Source organism: Acinonyx jubatus, chromosome C1 (genome assembly GCF_027475565.1).
Source record: "Acinonyx jubatus isolate Ajub_Pintada_27869175 chromosome C1, VMU_Ajub_asm_v1.0, whole genome shotgun sequence".
Taxonomy (NCBI): domain Eukaryota; kingdom Metazoa; phylum Chordata; class Mammalia; order Carnivora; family Felidae; genus Acinonyx; species Acinonyx jubatus.
The window spans coordinates 64,027,241-64,045,724 of NC_069381.1; the positions used below are offsets into that span (position 1 = coordinate 64,027,241).

Here is an 18,484-nt window from a genome sequence, read left to right on the forward strand (position 1 = left end):
AAAATATAAATACTCTTCAATTCTAAATCTAAGTTATTTCACTACCGTTCATTATCCAAGCCCTCTTGAATTCTTTATTTACATCTGTGAATATAACACATTTATATAAAAGAGTATATATAGGTGAAATTTTTGGTGTCTACAAGAGAATACCAAGAAATTAGCAGTCTAGAAGTTTCATTTTAATGTCCAATTTCTATACACACTTTAAGAGAGACAAAGGAAGAAAGAATAAGATTTTATTTTCAACTAAACGAGAATCTTTCCCAAGAAATTAGATTTCCATTTCTATTGTGGAAACAACTTTTAAGGTTGCATGGCATTTGCTATCTTAAAAAAATAATGAGGGAACATTTTTAAAAACCCAAGTTGGGGGGCATCTTGCCAAAAAGTTGACCTGATTGTTCAGTCATTAAATAGTGTCATTAAAGACAAAAAAATATAGAAAGCTATTCTAGACAAGAGGTCTACAGCCTTTAGCCTGTTTTTATAAACAGAGTTTTATTAGAACATAATCACACTCATCCGTTTACATAATGTTCATGGCTGCTTTTTTAGCAACAATGACAGAGTGGAATAGTTGCAAAGTACAGCTGACCTCCAAAGAAAAGTCTGCTAGGCCTTGCTCTAGATTAAAGATGCAGAGATATGACAATCAAATGTAACATATGATCATGAATTAGGTCTCACAGGAGGAAAAAATGGACATTTCAGGGGACATTTTTGGGGATAAATGGAAAAAATTTAAATATGGATTATAAATTATATCATTTTATTGCATCAATGCCAGACTGCTGGGGCATAATAAGGTATTTAAGGTTATGCAGGAAAATATTCTAATTTTTAGGAGATGTATACTGAAGTGTAGTAAGGGTAATGAATCTATAATATACTTTTAAATGGCTCAACAAAAAAAAAAGAAAAAGAAAGAAAAGTTTATAGTACATAGGACGGGAGGGAACATGAGGGGAAAGGGAGAAAGGGAGAGAATATTATAAAATGTTAAGCTAAAGAGCGCTGGGGTAGCTCAGTCGGTTGAGCACATGACTTCAGTTCAGGTCATGCTCTCACGGCTCATGAGTTTGAGCCCCACACTGGGCACTGTGCTGACAGTTCAGAGCCTGGAGCATGCTTCAGATTCTGTGTCTCCCTCTCTCTCTGCCTCTTCCCCACACTCTCTCAAATATAAACATTAAAAAAATTTTTTAATGTTAAGCTGTTGACTGATGAATTTAGCTGAAGGGCATACTATCCTTCTAGCTTTTCTAACTTTTATATCTTTTCTAAATAAAAACTGAGTAATGGAGAAGCTATTCATTATGCTTTGCTACTGAAAAAGAACAACTTGATTATCCTATGAACATTGAACTTGATTAAACACTGAAAAAACTAAAGGAAGTTGATTTAAAAATAAATTTATTCATTTAAATTGTACAAAGAAAAGGGAAAGGAGTATAGAAAAACTTATAAGCCAACCAATGTTTTCACATGTGTGCACTGGTGAGCAAGGAGGAAGTAAGAGCAAGAGGAAGAAGAACAAGACATACAGTGGATATTATTTTCAACAGGATAAAAACTATATAAAATGAATCAGTTCTCAGGAATAACAATCAGGCAATTTTAAATGGTAACAAATTCCATCCTAACAACTTACCAGCGTAAAACAATTTAAGGGAAAATGCTTCAATTTACTCTACACCATCATTTCAATCAAGTAAGGTATTTCTACTTTCTGCAAAATACTGAGCTCAACACATACATAATTTAACAAAAATTATTTTGATATGAGAACATACATATCTTAAAATTATCAATTTAGTGAAACAAAAGCTGTGATACTTTCTCTTCCTTCATGAAGAGTTTCAAACACTGAAACTACAGAAAAGCAAAAATTCAATAATTCATAAATGATTTCTCACTATGAAAATTAGATGATCAAAAAACCTTTTATGATATTCTGTGTTAAGACGGAAATACCACAGCTTCTGATAATATGCTTTTGCCAAGTACAAAGATCAATTCTGTATTGAAAATAACTAAAAACCCTGAATTAAAGACAAGTTAAGAAAAAATCATGTACAGTACCCGTTTATTTTAAAATCATGGAAGAACTGTTAAGATGCTAAGACTTTTTATTATCAGGCCAAAATCTAACTGCAGGCACAAATTAGGACTGTCAAACAGCACAAATCTGCTTTTGCCTTGATAGCAGGTACTGGACCATGTAAGCTTGGGCTCAATTTTCTATATTTCACTTGCCCAGAAAACAAAAATCAAAGCCACTGAGGCAGATAGTCTAATAGGAGATGTTCTTCCCTCAGGCTCATCTACCCCTCACTCCCATCCCATAGAAAAGTTGCTTTGGGACTAAGAAAAGCCGCGGATAAAATTTTCAACCACAAAATGCTGTTACCATAAGACAGTCCAAATCATATCACCTGGGTGGCCTTAAAGAACCATGACTATTGTTTAAAGCAGTGCTTCTGGACTGATGCATACAAACCCATCCCCCACCAAGATACCCACAGAAGCAAATGCAATCTTCTCTGGATGAATTCATCTTTACCCCAGGCCTCAAAGATAACCCATTAAGAGTTTTCCAAAGAAAGTAAAAGCTCACATTTAAAAATTATCAAACATACAAGAAAGTAAGACACACAGAGTCTAGGGAGTCTAGGACCTACCAAAGGTAGAGGCCCTGGGAAACAAGCCTATGCTTTGGCCTTGGATCCTAAAGGGCTACACCCCAGGCATAAGGGTGAAAAGGAAGTAAACAGCCCTCTCAGAATGGACTAGTATATCTCAGTTCATAATTAACTAGTACACTGAAGATGCACATACGCCCAAGACCCAGATATCCCATATGTAGGTACCTTACTTCAAGAAACTCTTGAATATACACAGAGGCATATATTTATAGCAGACCTATAACCTATTCATGATCCCAAACCATAAATAATCCAAATGTCCATCTAAGCAGAATGGATAAACTGTGGTTTAGATATACAATGGAACACTATACAGCAAAGAAAATGAATGAAATACATCTATGTAAATCAACCCAGATCAATATCACAAACATACCACAAAAGAGTACATGCAGTGTGGTACATAAACTAAATTTTGGGGCGCCTGGGTGGCTCAGTCGGTTGAGCGTCCAACTTCAGCTCAGGTCATGATCTCACGGTTTGTGAGTTCGAGCCCCATGTCAGGCTGTGTGGACAGCTCGGAGCCTGGAGCCTGCTTCGGATTCTGTGTCTCCCCCTCTCTCTCTGCCCCTCCCCAGCTTGCACTCTGTCTCTCCCTCTCTCAAAAATAAATAAACATTAAAAACATTTTTCTTAACTAAATTTTATTATTTAGGGATACACCCTAAATGGTAAAACCTTTTAAAACAGCAAATGAGAGAGAGTACACAAGCAGGGGAGGGTGAGGGGGGAAGGGAGATTGAGACTCTTAACCAGGCTCCACCCCAGTGCAGAGCCCAATGTGGGACTCACATGGGATCATGACCATGAGATCATGACCTGAGCTGAAATCAACAGACACTCAACTGACTGAACCACCCAGGTGCCTCCATATTGTATTTCTTAACCTGGATTGTGGTTAAACAATTATAAACTGTTTGATTTCATAATTATTCCATATCTGTATGTAAATATTCCATTACTGTTACATGCACAAGAAACTGCACATTTTTTTTAAAAGGGAAAGTTTTCTAGGAAGAAGATGTTACAGAGGGAACACTTCTACATTTAGAACTTTATTTAATATTCACACAGGAGTCTTGGGTCAAATCCCAGCTCTATCAGAAACTGTGGGATTTTCCTCAAATCACTAAACCTTAGGCCTTAGCTTTCCCAGCTACAAAATTAGAAAAATGGACCAAGTACATAATTGCAAAAGCTTTTTCACAGTGCAAAATTCTAGGATTATAAAATATTTGTTCAATTCTGGTCATTGTATAATGGTAAGTGAAATAAGACAGAGGAAGACAAAGATTTCATTCATATGTGGAATTTAAGAAATAAAACAAATTAGCAAAGGGGAAAAATAGAGAAAGAGAGAAACGAAGAAACAGACTCTTAACTATAGAGAACAAATTGATGGTTACTAGGGGGGAGGCAGGTGATGGGATAGGTGAAATAGGTAATGGGGATTAATGAGAGAACTAGGCATCATGAGCACCAGGTGATGCATGGAAGTGTTAAATCATGATATTGTACACCTGAAACTAATACAGCACTGTATTAACTATACTGGAATTAAAATTAAATAATAAAATACAAAAAAATTCTGGTCACTCATTTCACATTCTTTCTGAGTTGGAAATGAAGTCATTCATATTGTATTCATAAATACAGCATCAAGTCATTCTTTTCTTCATAGAGAATCCTATCTGATACCTGGGTTTTATCAGCTCCGCCCATAGCAAAAAGTATGCCAAGTAACTGCTCTCAGAGAGGAAGGTATTTAAGAAGATCTAAGGGATAAGTTTCCCCTACTTCACAATGTCTACTCATGACACATTAATGGCTTTTCTCTCACAGACCTTACTTCCAAAAAGAAATTGTGTGAAATATAATAATCTGTATGGTTTATGAAGAAATTGGCTATTCTGGCTCTAGGTCACCAGATAGTATATTCCCGAAGGCAGTAATTTTTAGATGCATCTACCCGACTAGTTTTTAAAATGTATGTCTTGTTTATTGTAGTGTGCTACGCTTGAGAGGAAGGCAATTTTTCTACTTCTTTAATACTGTCCCACAGCATATTAAGATTCAAGAGACATAGAAAGTGCTCATAAAGATTAAAAAATAAAAACCCACAAAAGAAAATAGGAAGTGAACAGTTATTTGGATGACTTTTTAGCTGTTAAACAACTGCATACAGAACACTGTTATAACGGTATGTATGTTCTTGTGAGTTTTTAGGGATGCTAAAGATACATACAGGTTGGTCTTTTTCCACATGTAAGACTTAGAGGGACAGAATAAATAGCAAACTTACCAAGTTTATGGATGACATGAAGCTGAGGATAGCAAATACTGTAGATGAAAAACATCAAGATTAAAAAATAACAAGTCAGAATACTAGAAATGATGAAATTTAACCACATGAGCAGAAAGTATGGAAATGAACTACAGAACAGTCAAACAAGTACAGAATGGCATGAACTTGCCTTAACAGGAACAGAAAATTGTGAGCCTCCCAACTGATCCTAAGTTCAATTATGATGCTAGTGTGAAATAGCTGCTAAAAAACACGTAATAATAGCTTAAACTTATATAAACCAATTCAAACACCTACCAAGTATGCTCACTGTACATAGCACTATGTAAGCCAGTCTGAAGGGTACAACTATAATCACCATGCAACCCTACATCTTGATCGTTACAATTTAGGTAAGAGAGTGTACGTGTGTATGTGGTAGTTGCTTATTTAAATGTGGGGGAAAAAAGGGGTGCCTGGGTGGCTCAGTCTGTTAAGTGCCCAACTCTTAACTTCGACTCAGGTCCTGATCTCGTGGTTCATGACAGATTGAGCCATGCTGGGCTCTGCACTGACAGCACGGAGCCTGCTTACGATTCTCTCTCTCCCTCACTCTCTGCCCCTCCCCCACTCACACATGCATCCACACACTCTCTCCCTCTCTCTCTCTCAAATTAAACATTAAAAAAATAGCAAATACTGAAAAGCAAGAAAGCTTCTAAAATTCCTATTCAATTCCTAAAACTGGCAAAAACTGTAATGATTAATATACTGCAAGAGAAAAACACGTAAAATTTGACTAATCATAAGTGCATAAGCATGTTATGAACAGAATGATCATTCCTGAGAGACTCAAACAATATTTTATATAAGAAGTAAAAACCAAGTAAACTCTGAAAATTTATGATAATTCAATAGGAAAGAAGGTTAAGATATTCCAGGTAGAACAAACAGTGCAAGGAAAAGCACAGAGGCAGGTTAAGTGGCATGTACACTGAGATAACAGTGATAGTACAGAGAAAATACAGCTTAGGGCAAGCTGAGAACACAAAATAAAAATCTTGAAATGAAACAACTGTAGATCCAGTAGGACCAAGACATATGGGTTCTAGTCCCATTCTGACAAGCTATGAACAAAATCAAATAGATCAGCCTATCAGGCCTTCAATTTCCTCTTTTACAAAATAAGACTCTCTAAAATCACGTTCCATTTCCAGAATCCCCAGGAGACACAGCTTGAGCATCTGTATTTAAAAACAAAAACAGGGGCGCCTGGGTGGCTCAGTTGGTTAAGCATCCGACTTCGGCTCAGGTCATGATCTCGTGGTTCATGAGTTCAAGCCCCACGTCAGGCTCTGTGCTGATGGCTCAGAGCCTGGAGCCTGTTTCAGATTCTGTGTCTTCCTCTCTCTCTGACCCTCCCCCGTTCATGCTCTGTCTCTCTCTGTCTCAAAAATAAATAAACGTTAAAAAAAAATTTTTTTTTTTAACAAAAACAGGGGCACCTGGGTGGCTCAGTTGGTTGAGCGTCCCACTTCAGCTCAGTTCATGATCTCACAGTTCATGGGTCCGAGCCCCACGTCGGGCTCTGCGCTGAGTGCTCAGAGCCTGGAGCCTGCTTCGGATTCTGGGTCCCCCTCTCTCTCTGCTCCTACCCTGCTCATGCTCTGTCTCTGTCTCTCAAAAGTGAATAAAGATTTTTTAAAAATTAAAAAAAAAACAAAACTCTACAGATAATTCTGAAACATGTCCTTCATGAATAAATACCACTCTAATACAATAAGGAGCAACTGCAAATTTTCAACAATGATGATATAAGAACACATTTGCATTTGGAAGGCTAATAATAAGGCTGCAGTGTGTAAGATAAACGAGAAAGTGGCAAAAGAAACAATACAGAAAGCTATGTAGCTGATGTATAAGATTATATTCTGAACACCATATTTAGTACTATAGTATATTCAGAAGTTGTTAACCAGCTAGGGTTCTGAAACACAAAAAAGTTAAAGAAATGTAGCTAATACAAAAGAACACACTAAAACTGTCTTCGAGATATGAAAGCCTGCTATGTAGAAAATGGAAGAGACATTCCAAGTCACCCCAAAGTCAAACATCACTGAGTAGAAGTTCTAAGGAAGAATCTGAGGCTCAGTACAGCAAAGGTTTCACAAAGTTGCAAACTCTTAACTAGTTAAGTTCAAACAGACACTGAATGACCACCATCAAAGGATACTATAGAGGTGTTACATTAGGTGGAAGTCTGAACTAGACTTAAATCATGGTCATTCCAAGACAAAGTTTCTAAGGATACTAGAAAAGAACATTTAAAACGTAAATTTCTTCAGTGTGATAAGGCTACATTTTATGATTCCAATTATACATTTTATAAAGGGTAAAACTAAAAGACAATAAAAAGATCAGAAGTTCAGGGGAAGAGAAGAGGTTTGAATATGATACAAAGGTGATTTAAAAAAAGGTGGTTTAAAAGGTGATTTAAAAAAATCACCTTTGTAATTATTATTGAAATAATATCACCAGTGAAATTTTTCTACAGGATACTGTAATCTAGGATGCATACATCATGCATCTGGCAAAATCCATAAAACTTTTGAAGGACAAAGAATGAACTGTAAAGGTATACAAATTAAAAAAAAAAAATCATTTAGGTCAGGGAATCCCTAGGAAGGAATATAAACAAACACAAGATCTAACTGTATTATAAACCTCACTGAGGGGGTAAAAAGGAAAAGGTCCTAACCTAGGACCTTTGGAAATGAGTGGCATCTCTAAGACTAAAGGCAAAATATTCTGCACATAAGCACTTACACTGGCAGTTATTTCCCATTAGAGTAAAAATTAACAATTCTAATACTGCTATACATTTATACTGGAATTAAACAGGGGCGCCTGGGTGGATCACTCAGTTAAGCATCCGACTTTGGCTCAGGTCATGATCTCACCATCCTGAGTTTGAGCCCCACATCAGGTTCTGTGCTGACAGCTCAGAGCCTGGAGCCTATTTCAGATTCTTTCTCTGTCTCTCCCCAGCTCGTGCGTGTGCGCACTCTCTCTCTCTCTCTCTCAAAAATAAATAAACATTAAAAAAATTATAATGGAATTAAACAATTAAATAAATGGGTGATGGATGGCCATGTTTGTCAGTGCTGCAGTGGGTATTTACAGATAAGCAAGAGGAGGAGCTAGAATAATCCACTGGTAATATAATGGATTGGAAGGAGACTCAAAACATGAACTCATGTTTAGCTTAGTATAGATACAGATGATTACACATAGAAATACTCATGGATATGTGTATATATACAGGTTAGTATACACATACATATTTTCTTACTCTGTCAGCTGAGACAGCTAAATAAAATAACATACCCCAGTAGCAATGAGCACACATCATACCCAAATACAGGCTTCTAACACCATTCTCCAAAAACAATTCTAGGAATGGGGTACGAAATAAGTAAGAGTCTGTAGTATTTTGTAACGAAAGAAAGAAAAAAAGGAAGGAAGGAAGGAAGGAAGGAAGGAAGGAAGGAAGGAAGGAAGGAAGGAAGGAAGGAAGGAAGGAAGGAAGGAAGGAAGGAAAAGGAAGGAAGGAAGGAAGGAAGGAAGGAAGGAAGGAAGGAAGGAAGGAAGGAAGGAAGGAAGGAAGGAAGGAAGGAAGGAAGGAAGAAAGAAAGAAAGAAAGAAAAAGAAAGAGCTCACACACACACACACACACCCAAAAATACACCACCGTATTGGGATATACGAGGGAAAAGATAGGTTCCCGATGGCCAAAGCTAAAATATATTTTTAAATGTTTATTTCTGAGAGAGAGAGAGGGCGTGAGAGCGCACACAAGAAGAGGAAGAGACAGAGGATCTGAAGTGGGCTCTGCTCTGACAGCAGTGAGTGTGATGTGGAGCTCAAACCCACGAGCTGTGATACCGTGACCTAAGCCAAAGTTGGATGCTCAACCAACTGAGCCACCCAGGCGCCCCAAGATTGTAAGATTTAATTTTTATTTTATTTAAAAAAATTTTTAATGTTTTACTTATTTTTTTTTCTTTTGAGAAAGAGAGCAAGGAGGGGCAGGCAGAGAGGGAGAGAATCTTAAGCAGGCCAACCCCCAGTGCACAGTCAACGAGCCTGATGTGGGGTTTCTGTCTCAATGACCATGAGATCATGACCTGAGCCGAAATCAAGTTTACGTTTAACCAACTGAGACACCTAGGCAGTTCTAAATAGTTGTTTTAAGAACACTTTTAGATTTATTGAAAAATCAAGAATATATTCTAGAATTCCCATTTATCTATTATTAATCTTATGTTACCATATTACAATTTATAAATCAATACATTATTATCTAAAATCTACACTTTATTTATTAGCTTTTACCCAGCATCTTTCTGTTCTGAAATCCCTTTAGAATACCAATTAGATTTAATTTTCGTGTCTCCTTAGGCTTCTCTTAGCTGTGGCAGTTTCTCAGACCTAACTTTCCTTATTGTTGATGACCTGGGCAATTTTGAGGAGTACTGGTCAGGTATTAATAGATTTTTCTTTACTGGAATTTATCTGATGTTTTCCTCCTTATTAGGTTGGGGTTTGAGGAGAACACAGAGGTAAAGTACCATTTTTATCAAGTTATACCAAGGGTATATACTGTTAATATGATTTAGTGCTGTCAATATTGACTTGATCACCTGGCTGAGGTATTTGTCAGGTTTCTCCACTGTATTCTTTTTTCCTCACCGTTTCTATACTGTATTTTTTGAAAAGAAGTCACTATGCACAGTACATACTTAAGGAGTGGAGAGTTAGGTTCTCGAGGGCAGAATATTTACATAAATTATTTGGAATTCTGCTTGGGAGATATTTTTTTCTTTTGTCATTCAATTATTTATTCATATCAGTATGACTCAAATATTTATTTTTATACCTGTACTACTTTATTTTGTTGCTTAAATTATTCTTAGCCTGGAGCCTGCTTCGGATCCTGTGTCTCCCTCTCTCTCTCTCTGCCCCTCCCCCGCTCTCAAAAATAAATAAAATAAATAAAAAAAAATTTTTTTTAATCTTACAATCTTTTCTATAGCCACTAATTGCTTTGTTACCTTGGAATAGCAAAAGGGAAAGTATTTAGTTGAGGTATGTATTTAAGTTGAAATATCAGAACTTACAAGATCCCATCTAATTATTTTAAAATTAAAAATTTTAGGGGCACGTGGATGGCTCAGTCGGTTGAGCATATGACTCCGGCTCAGGTCACGATCTCACGGTTCATGAGTTTGAGAGCCCCATGTAGGGCTTTGCGTAGACAGCCTGGAGCATGCTTCAGATTCTGCCTCTGCCTCTCTCCCTCTCTCCCTCCCTCTCTCCCTCTCTCTCTCTCTCTCTCTCTCTCTCTCTCTGCCTCTCCCCTACATGCGCTCACTTGCGCACATTTTCTTTCAAAATAAACAAAAAAAACTTTTTAAAAACTAAATTAAAAATTTTGTGTTAACAAATTTACTGTCATTTACTCCTGGTTAAACTTTAACACCCTAAACAATCACTCTAATGGTTCTAGAACTCACCAATTTATAAATAATCCTCACCTGCTATCTCTGTTCAATATGAACATATTGTATCTATTCTGCTTAAAAGGAGTAACAGCTCAGAGTACTTTAAATGCAAAAATCTGTCAAATTAACCTAATCTGCAGACCTACTATGGTTATCCATCTTAAGTCACTAAATAAGCACAATTCTAGACTTTTAATTTTAGTGTTCCAGCACAGTGGTGGCATTAAAATACATACCACTATGCCTGGCATGGCTACATACTCCTAAAAAATACATTCTGATGTGGAGGCTGGGGCAAGGAAAAGATTAAGGACAACAGTTTACTGTGATATATATACATATAACAATACTATAACAATCATGGAACAATATTAGAGCAATGTATTTACAGCACAGTGTATTTAAATAAGTGTTTTTAGGTGTTTGGTAATAGCTGGACTTAAAAATTTTTTAATCACAAGATGAAATAAAAACATTTTTTACTTCTTGTATCGACACTACTACACTACAATCTCATTATAACTATACTACTATTAACTTTACTCTTTGTACAGCTATTGTTACCTTACTTGTACTTTCTATAAATCTTTAGAGTACAAATTAGTTATGTTCAATATATGATCATATCTATTCCAGATCAAAAACCCTTTCAAGTAGGTATTACTACCACTTTATGAATGGCATAACTAAAACTTGGAAAGGTTAACTACTGGTAGATTCTTGCCATCATTCTTTCCATAATACAATTATTTACATATCCTAATTTATGTGCAATATTGAGCTTAGATTGTATACAATGGGAAAATTAGCCTATACCTAAAATTCAGAAATTACTCAAAACCTAACTGAAGCCTTAATCCCTGCCTTATTTTTTTTTAAGTTTATTTAAGTTTCTTTGAGAGAGACGGCATAAGCGGGGGAGGGACAAAGAGAGAGGGGCAGAGAGAATCCCAAGCGCGCTCCACGCTGTCAGCACAGAGCCCAATGTGGGGCCTGAACTCAGAAACCCTGAGACCATGACCTGAGCCAAAACCAACAGTTGGATGCTTAACCGACTAAGCCACCCAGGCGCCCATCCTGCCGTATTTTTAAATAGCAGAAGAGTAAGAAAATTAGCCTATTTAACAACTCTTTCTATTCACCTACAAGTACAAATACTAATTTTAGAATGCAACAGAAAAGAATGCCATTTTTTATTGAATAGATCATAAACAGAGTAAGCAATATTTTAACTAAAACATATGTCATTCATAATTAAAGAGGAATTTTGATAGCCTCTAACAGTTGTAAAAAAAAAAAAAAAAACAAAACACTTGCCCCTTTCCAAAACGTCTCCATTGTATATTTTCTCAATGTATATTAACCCCCTGAAAGAAGTCTAATTTCTAATGTGTTTCAAAGGGTATTTTCTTTTACATAAAGGTTTCATCAATAATCCTGAAAATATAGTCCTTCATTCTTTCAATGACCTCTATAACAAAAGTTATCAGCGTTCTCTTTCCAGAGTCCATCTTGTGTACCTGAAAACTGGCAATAGGTCTAGAGATCTACATAGTAGTCCACTATTTCTCTGTACAGTAATTGTTTTAAAAAACTCAAGTTTGACAGTTAAGCTCTATTTCTTCTTATCACTGTTTATTTGGCTTAACATAAGTCAGGAAAGATTAGCCAGCTGGTTTGATTTAAACAAATATATTTCTATACTCTGATGCTAAAGTATGATTTTTTAACATTTTTCTTAGTTCCAGAAGTAATATTTCTAGTAAGCTATGTGAGAATAGGGAACTCAACATCCTCATATGTTCTACACCCATTCCATGGATCACTAACCTTGCTGACTACCCATTTGCTTTTGAATGTAAATATCTGAACTGAGGTTTATGAACTTCTCAAAAATTTTGTTAAGTATTTGACAGTATGAGTCCTCAACTCTCTTTACACTTAAACATATTCCCATGCTTCTTATGTTTTTTCTGGTTAAACACATACACACGTACACACAAACAACAAGGTTTGTCTCTATTTGTTATATATACACAATTTTTAAAAAAATTTTTTAACATTTATTTATTTTTGAGACAGAGTGTGAGCGGGGGGGGGGGGGGTGCGGGGTGGAGACAGAGGGATGGGGGGGCGGGGAGACACAGAATCTGAAGCAGGCTCCAGACTCTGAGCTGTCAGCACAGAGCTCAATGCAGGGCTTGAACTCACGAACCATGAGATCATGACTTGAGCTGAAGTCGGACGCTCAACCAACTGAGGCACCCAGGGGCCCTTATACACATAATTTTTAAACTACAAACTATAAGAGAAAAAATTTTCCTTACATGGCTTGGATTGAAAAATTTCTAAAGGCAAAGTATAATCAGGTTAGAAAAAAATAACCGATGCCAAGAAAATCAGTATTTACAGAGTGTGCTCTTATATAAACTCTTTAAAATGTTTGGTGATCTTTACTTTTACTACTTCTTTAGGTTAAAGTTGGCAAGTTTTACCTTCAGTAAATCATTAACAACATCATCTAGTTGCTGTTAACTTATTGGTCTTTAGTACTAAACATAAAATTCCTAACATAAATAACGTGTAGGGATAACTCTTCCATCTCCAGAGAAATGTTAGTAAAACTGACATTCCTCTTAAATTAGAAGCTTGTTTTCACTTGCATTTAGCAGTTATACTTTCAAATCCTAACTATAAAATAAACTTGTGATGATCAGATGTTAAAGAAATAATTTTATTAGAATCAAGAGAAACAAAACTTATTCTCCACTCCTATTCCACTCCTTTAAAAAGAAAAAAAGAAACCTATTTTTAAATGTTCCTTCTCAGCTATTTAGAATTAGTTTTTCTTAGTATGTATATGAGTGGGTAGAGACTGAGGAACCATACAGAGTGGTTCATCTCTAGGGCTGCTATTCAGTATGAGGAAGAGAGAACAGGTAAAGAGAATTTTTAAAGGAAGAAATGAAATGATTTATTAGAATAAAATAAAGACATCCAGCAAAGGACCTTTCTTTTTCCTCCTGTTCTCTATATCTTGCCACACTTCCTGACCCCACAGAAATAAATACAAGAGTCCTATTCCTATCTGATATACCAAAGTGGGTATAGCCTGCATACTAACTGCTTGTTTCTATACTGAATACACATTAAATTCCTAAAAATTTAGAAACTAAGACCTCTCTCTTTCAGTATACTCTATAGTCCATTTGTAACATATCAAACATTTCAAAGGGTCCTTGGACTGAACACCATAATAACTCAATAAATATGAAGGAAGCAGTTACATTTCTGCAGTTCTGACTCTAATGTATAGACTGCATGGCAGCTTTTTTAAAATACAGCAAGCCCAGGGCCCCTGGGTGGCTCAGTCAGTTAAGCGACCGACTTCAGCTCAGGTCATGGTCTCACGGTTCATGAGTTCGAGCCCTGCGCTGGGCTCTGTGCTGACGGCTCAGAGCCCGGAGCCTGCTTTGGATTCTGTGTCTCCTTCTCTCTCTGCCCCTCCCCTGCTCATGCTCTGTCTCTCTCTCTCTCTCAAAAACAAATAATCATTAAAAAAATTTTTTTAAATAAACAAATAAAATAGAGTAAGCCCTACAAAAAACAGCTACAGACAATAAACAGAATTTTTTTTTTAATTTTTAAAATGTGTATCTCAACTAAGATCTTCCAGAAATATAAACATTAATTAAAGACACTGGCACTAATAAATACAAAGTATTTTTACCTGTGTTTTTCAAACATGTGTAGACTGCTACATAGCAGGATTTAAACATAACTCTTCCATTATTTAGCCACTGAATTGTTTTTAATGGGAACTTATCAAGGCACATCCAATGGTGTAAAAGGAGCTAGAGTGTATAGCAAGTACAGGTGCCACAAAATTATAAAATATTAGAGCTAAAAGGTACCACCTCAAGGATAAGTGCAACTTATTCATCTCACAGTTGGAAGGAAATGAAGTTCAGAGAGATTAAGGGACTCCATCATGTTTGGCCAGCTAAGTAAGGGTTGAGAAACATGCCAGTGTCTCTTGCTTCAACAACCTACTGCTCCTTAGCACAACAGAAGAAAATGAAAATTTGGGGGTGGGGAGGTTCTTTTTTAAATCCCTTATAATATCTTTATGAGAATAAATTTGTTTGATTTTTTAAGTATTTTCTAGTTACATAACACAAAGAACAGGAAATGTAAATCATGGAAAGAAATAAAGTCCCTGTAATTCCAAGATCAAATAGTTACCACTTTTTTTTATCTTTTGGGAAAAATAAATTACAATAAGGTATTATACGCTGTAACTCAAAAAGCAGGGGAATATAATAATATGAATAATAAGAAATTTCTTATTCCATGAATAAACACCTCACTATTCTTCTAGTAGTATAGTATATACTATATTCTTCTAATGAAAGGTTCACTTCTGAAAGACCTTTGAAAAGATTTATAAACAGGGGATTATTTATGCAAAAAATTCTTTGCTTTAAAAATTATCAACATTATCCTTAAGATAAGTCTTTAAAAGCCAAAATCTTTTAAAACTATTTCATTTACAAAAAAGTTTATAGAAACATCTATTACATGAATTATCAATCATGGCAAATATTTTTATATGGCCCAAAAGGTCTCTGCTTACGTACACATTAAATATACAGCAGGGCCCCCACAGACCAATCAGTCTGATAAAATCTAAAAACCTGACAGGGGCGCCTGGGTGTCTCAGTCAATTAAGTGTCCAACTTTGGTTCAAGTCATGATTTCTCAGTTCATGAGTTCAAGTCCGCACATGGGGCTCTGTGCTGGGAGGCAGAGCCTGGAGCCTGCTTCAAATTCTGTGTTTCTCTCTCTGCCCCGCCCGGCTCTCACTCCTCTCTCTCTCTCTCTCTCTCTCTCTCTCTCTCTCTCTCTCTCTCTCAAAAATAAACATTAAAAAAATTAAAGAAAAAAACCTAAAATCCTGATAATACCAAATGCTGAAAGGATACAGAGCAACGGAACTCTCATTCATTACTGATAGGAATACAAAATAGTACAGCTACTCTGAAAACAGTTTGGCAGCTTCTTACAAAACTAAACATACTCTTACCATAAGACCCAGCAAGTACAAATTTGGGTATATTCCCAACTGATTTGAAAACCTATGTCCACACAAAACCTACATGCAAATGTTTACAGCAGTTTTATTAATAATCACCAAAATCTAGAAACAATTAAGATGTCCTTCAATAGGTAAATGGATAAACAAACCATGATACATCCATAAAATGGAGTATTATGCAGAAATAAAAATGAGCTATCACACCACAAAAAGATATGGATGAACCTTAAGAGCATACTACTCAGTTAAAGAAGCCAGTCTGAAAAAGATTCACAGTACATGTGACACTCTGAATAGGCAAAACTATGAAGACAGCAGAAATATCACTGATTTCCAGAAGATCAGGAAGAGAAAGAGGTATGGTAGAATAGGTGAAGCAAAGTAGATCTTTATAGCAGTAAAACTATTCTGCTGTAAAACTATGACATAGCAATGGTGAAAGCAGGGCCTTACCCATTTGCTTGCTATAACCCATAGACCTTTACAGTATAAAGAATAAACCTTAATGTAAGCAAATTTTTAAAACTCTTCTAGGAGGTCAGAAATGCAAACTGTGACAAAAAGGATCTAACTGTGCTGCAAATGCATGAATAACATCACAGAAGAGAGTAAAAGGAAAAAGTCCTGATCCAGGTAACTCTGGAAATGCATGGTATATGTAAAGCTAAAAAGTGTTGCACATAAGACCTACACTCTAGTTGAAAAACTTATCTCCCATGGGAATATAGGTTAACAATTCTGATACTATTGTATGTACATACTAGAACCAAAAAATTAAGTAAATGGGGCGCATGGGTGGCTCAGTCAGTTAAGCGTCCTACTCTTGATCTCAGCTCAGGTCTTGATCTCAGGGTTGTAAGTTCAAGCCCTGCATTGGGCTCCATGCTGGGCATAAAGCCTACTTAAAAAAAAAAAAAAAAAAAAAAATTTAATAAGGACAAATGGAGAGAGCCAGCTTTGTCCCTGTTGCAGTGAGCATTTACAGATAAGCAAGGGGAGGAGGCTAGAATGATCCATGTGGTAATATAACAGATTAGAGGTAAAGCCAAATTATAAAACCAGGTTTAGCTTGGTATAGATACAAATGACTACATACAGATTTATGGATGTGTGTATAGATATGCACATACATTTTCTTGCTTGATCAGCTATGACAGCTCAATAAAAGCAACAAGACCTCTCAGTAGCAATGAGCACATTTAGTACCCAAATTTTCGTTTCCAACACCATTCTCCAATAAAGGGAACTGGGGTTCCTTAGAGAGACAGCTGATTCTGGGACTAGGGCAGGAAATATACAAGATGAGTCTGGAGTATTCTGAAGTGCCAGAGAGTAAGGAAGTGCTCAAAACCCAAACACACCAAAAATAAACCGTCTTGATGATGCACAGGAACCAACAGAAAGGTTCCCAATGGCCAAAGCTAGAACAATTTAAGCAACAAAGTAGTATTAAATTATAACCCCAAGTATAAAAACAAATATTTAGGAGTCCATACTGACATAAATAAGTGACTGAATAAGTCAACAAAAGAGAAAAAAATCTCTCATGCAGAATTCCAAATAATTTATGTAGATACTCTGTTCTCTTTAAGTTTGAGCTGTGCAGTGACTTCTTTCTAAAGAATAAAATATGGAAAGTATGGAGAGGAGAATACAGTGAAGATACCTGACAAATACTACTTCAACCAGATGATGAGTCAACATCAACTATAATAAATCATATTAATAGTATAGTATATACATGATAAAAATGGCACTTCACCTCTATGGTTTTCCTCCCATCCACAACTCTAGTCTAATCATGAGGAAAACAGGAGACAAATCACAATAGAGAAGTATCTATAACACCAGACCAGTATCCCCCAAAACTGCCCAAGTCATCAAGACAAGTCTGAGACACTGCCACAGTCAAGAGAAGTTTAAGGAGACACGAAAGCTAAATGTAATTGGTATCCTAGATGGAATTCTAGAACAGAAGAACAGTAGGTAAAAAGCTAAAGAACTCTTGGGGCGCCTGGGTGGCGCAGTCGGTTGGGCGTCCGACTTCAGCCAGGTCACGATCTCGCGGTCCGGGAGTTCGAGCCCCGCGTCAGGCTCTGGGCTGATGGCTCAGAGCCTGGAGCCTGTTTCCGATTCTGTGTCTCCCTCTCTCTCTGCCCCTCCCCCATTCATGCTCTGTCTCTCTCTGTCCCAAAAATAAATAAACGTTGAAAAAAAAAATTAAAAAAAAAAAAAACTAAAAACTAAAAATAAAAACCATAATAATAATAATAATTTAAAACTTTTATAAGGAATCAAGAGCAGAAAATGCCTAACCTGAGAGTTAGAAAACATGGAAAAAGTAGCAACTCTGCCACTAATTTTGAAATCTTGGACATGACTCATCTTTTCTGGTCTAAGATTTACACCTATAAATTGAGAGAGATAAAACAGCCTCTGAAACCATTATCCCTATACCTACTGTAAAGTCATAGAGTAAATCTCTTTTTCTAGTAGCTCATAATATTAAACAAAGAATTCTGTAGTACCTCTAATTTCAAAGAGAAAAATAAAAGCCAGGTTCAATGACATGGGCGATTTCCATAATAGCTCTGCCACTTCTACTAAAGACAACTGGTCAAGAATCCAGTTGAATCCAAAACACTAAATGATCCATGATGGGCAACTTCTGATAGCCTACATTGCCCAATAACCTCTGTTCTGGAAGATATCCTTCCAGAAAGGATAGGCCAAGGCAGACTTTCCCCGTCCCCAACCAACCATTCGTTTCACCTGTAACCAACAATAATTTTACCAGGGATGAAAACCTGACCCAGGGAAGCTGATCTAC

General features: G+C 36.4%; 1 protein-coding gene and 1 long non-coding RNA gene across 9 annotated transcripts in view; one reads left to right on the plus strand and one right to left on the minus strand.

The window, feature by feature from the left end:
• The window catches only part of ZZZ3 (zinc finger ZZ-type containing 3), a 110,470-nt gene that overhangs the window by 31,552 nt on the left and 60,434 nt on the right, over positions 1–18,484 (minus strand). The window lies entirely within an intron of this gene.
• On the plus strand, positions 8,769–17,660 carry LOC128313901 (uncharacterized). The gene is made up of 2 exons (XR_008294991.1): positions 8,769–9,535; positions 16,189–17,660. It is a non-coding gene; the product is annotated as an uncharacterized LOC128313901 (long non-coding RNA).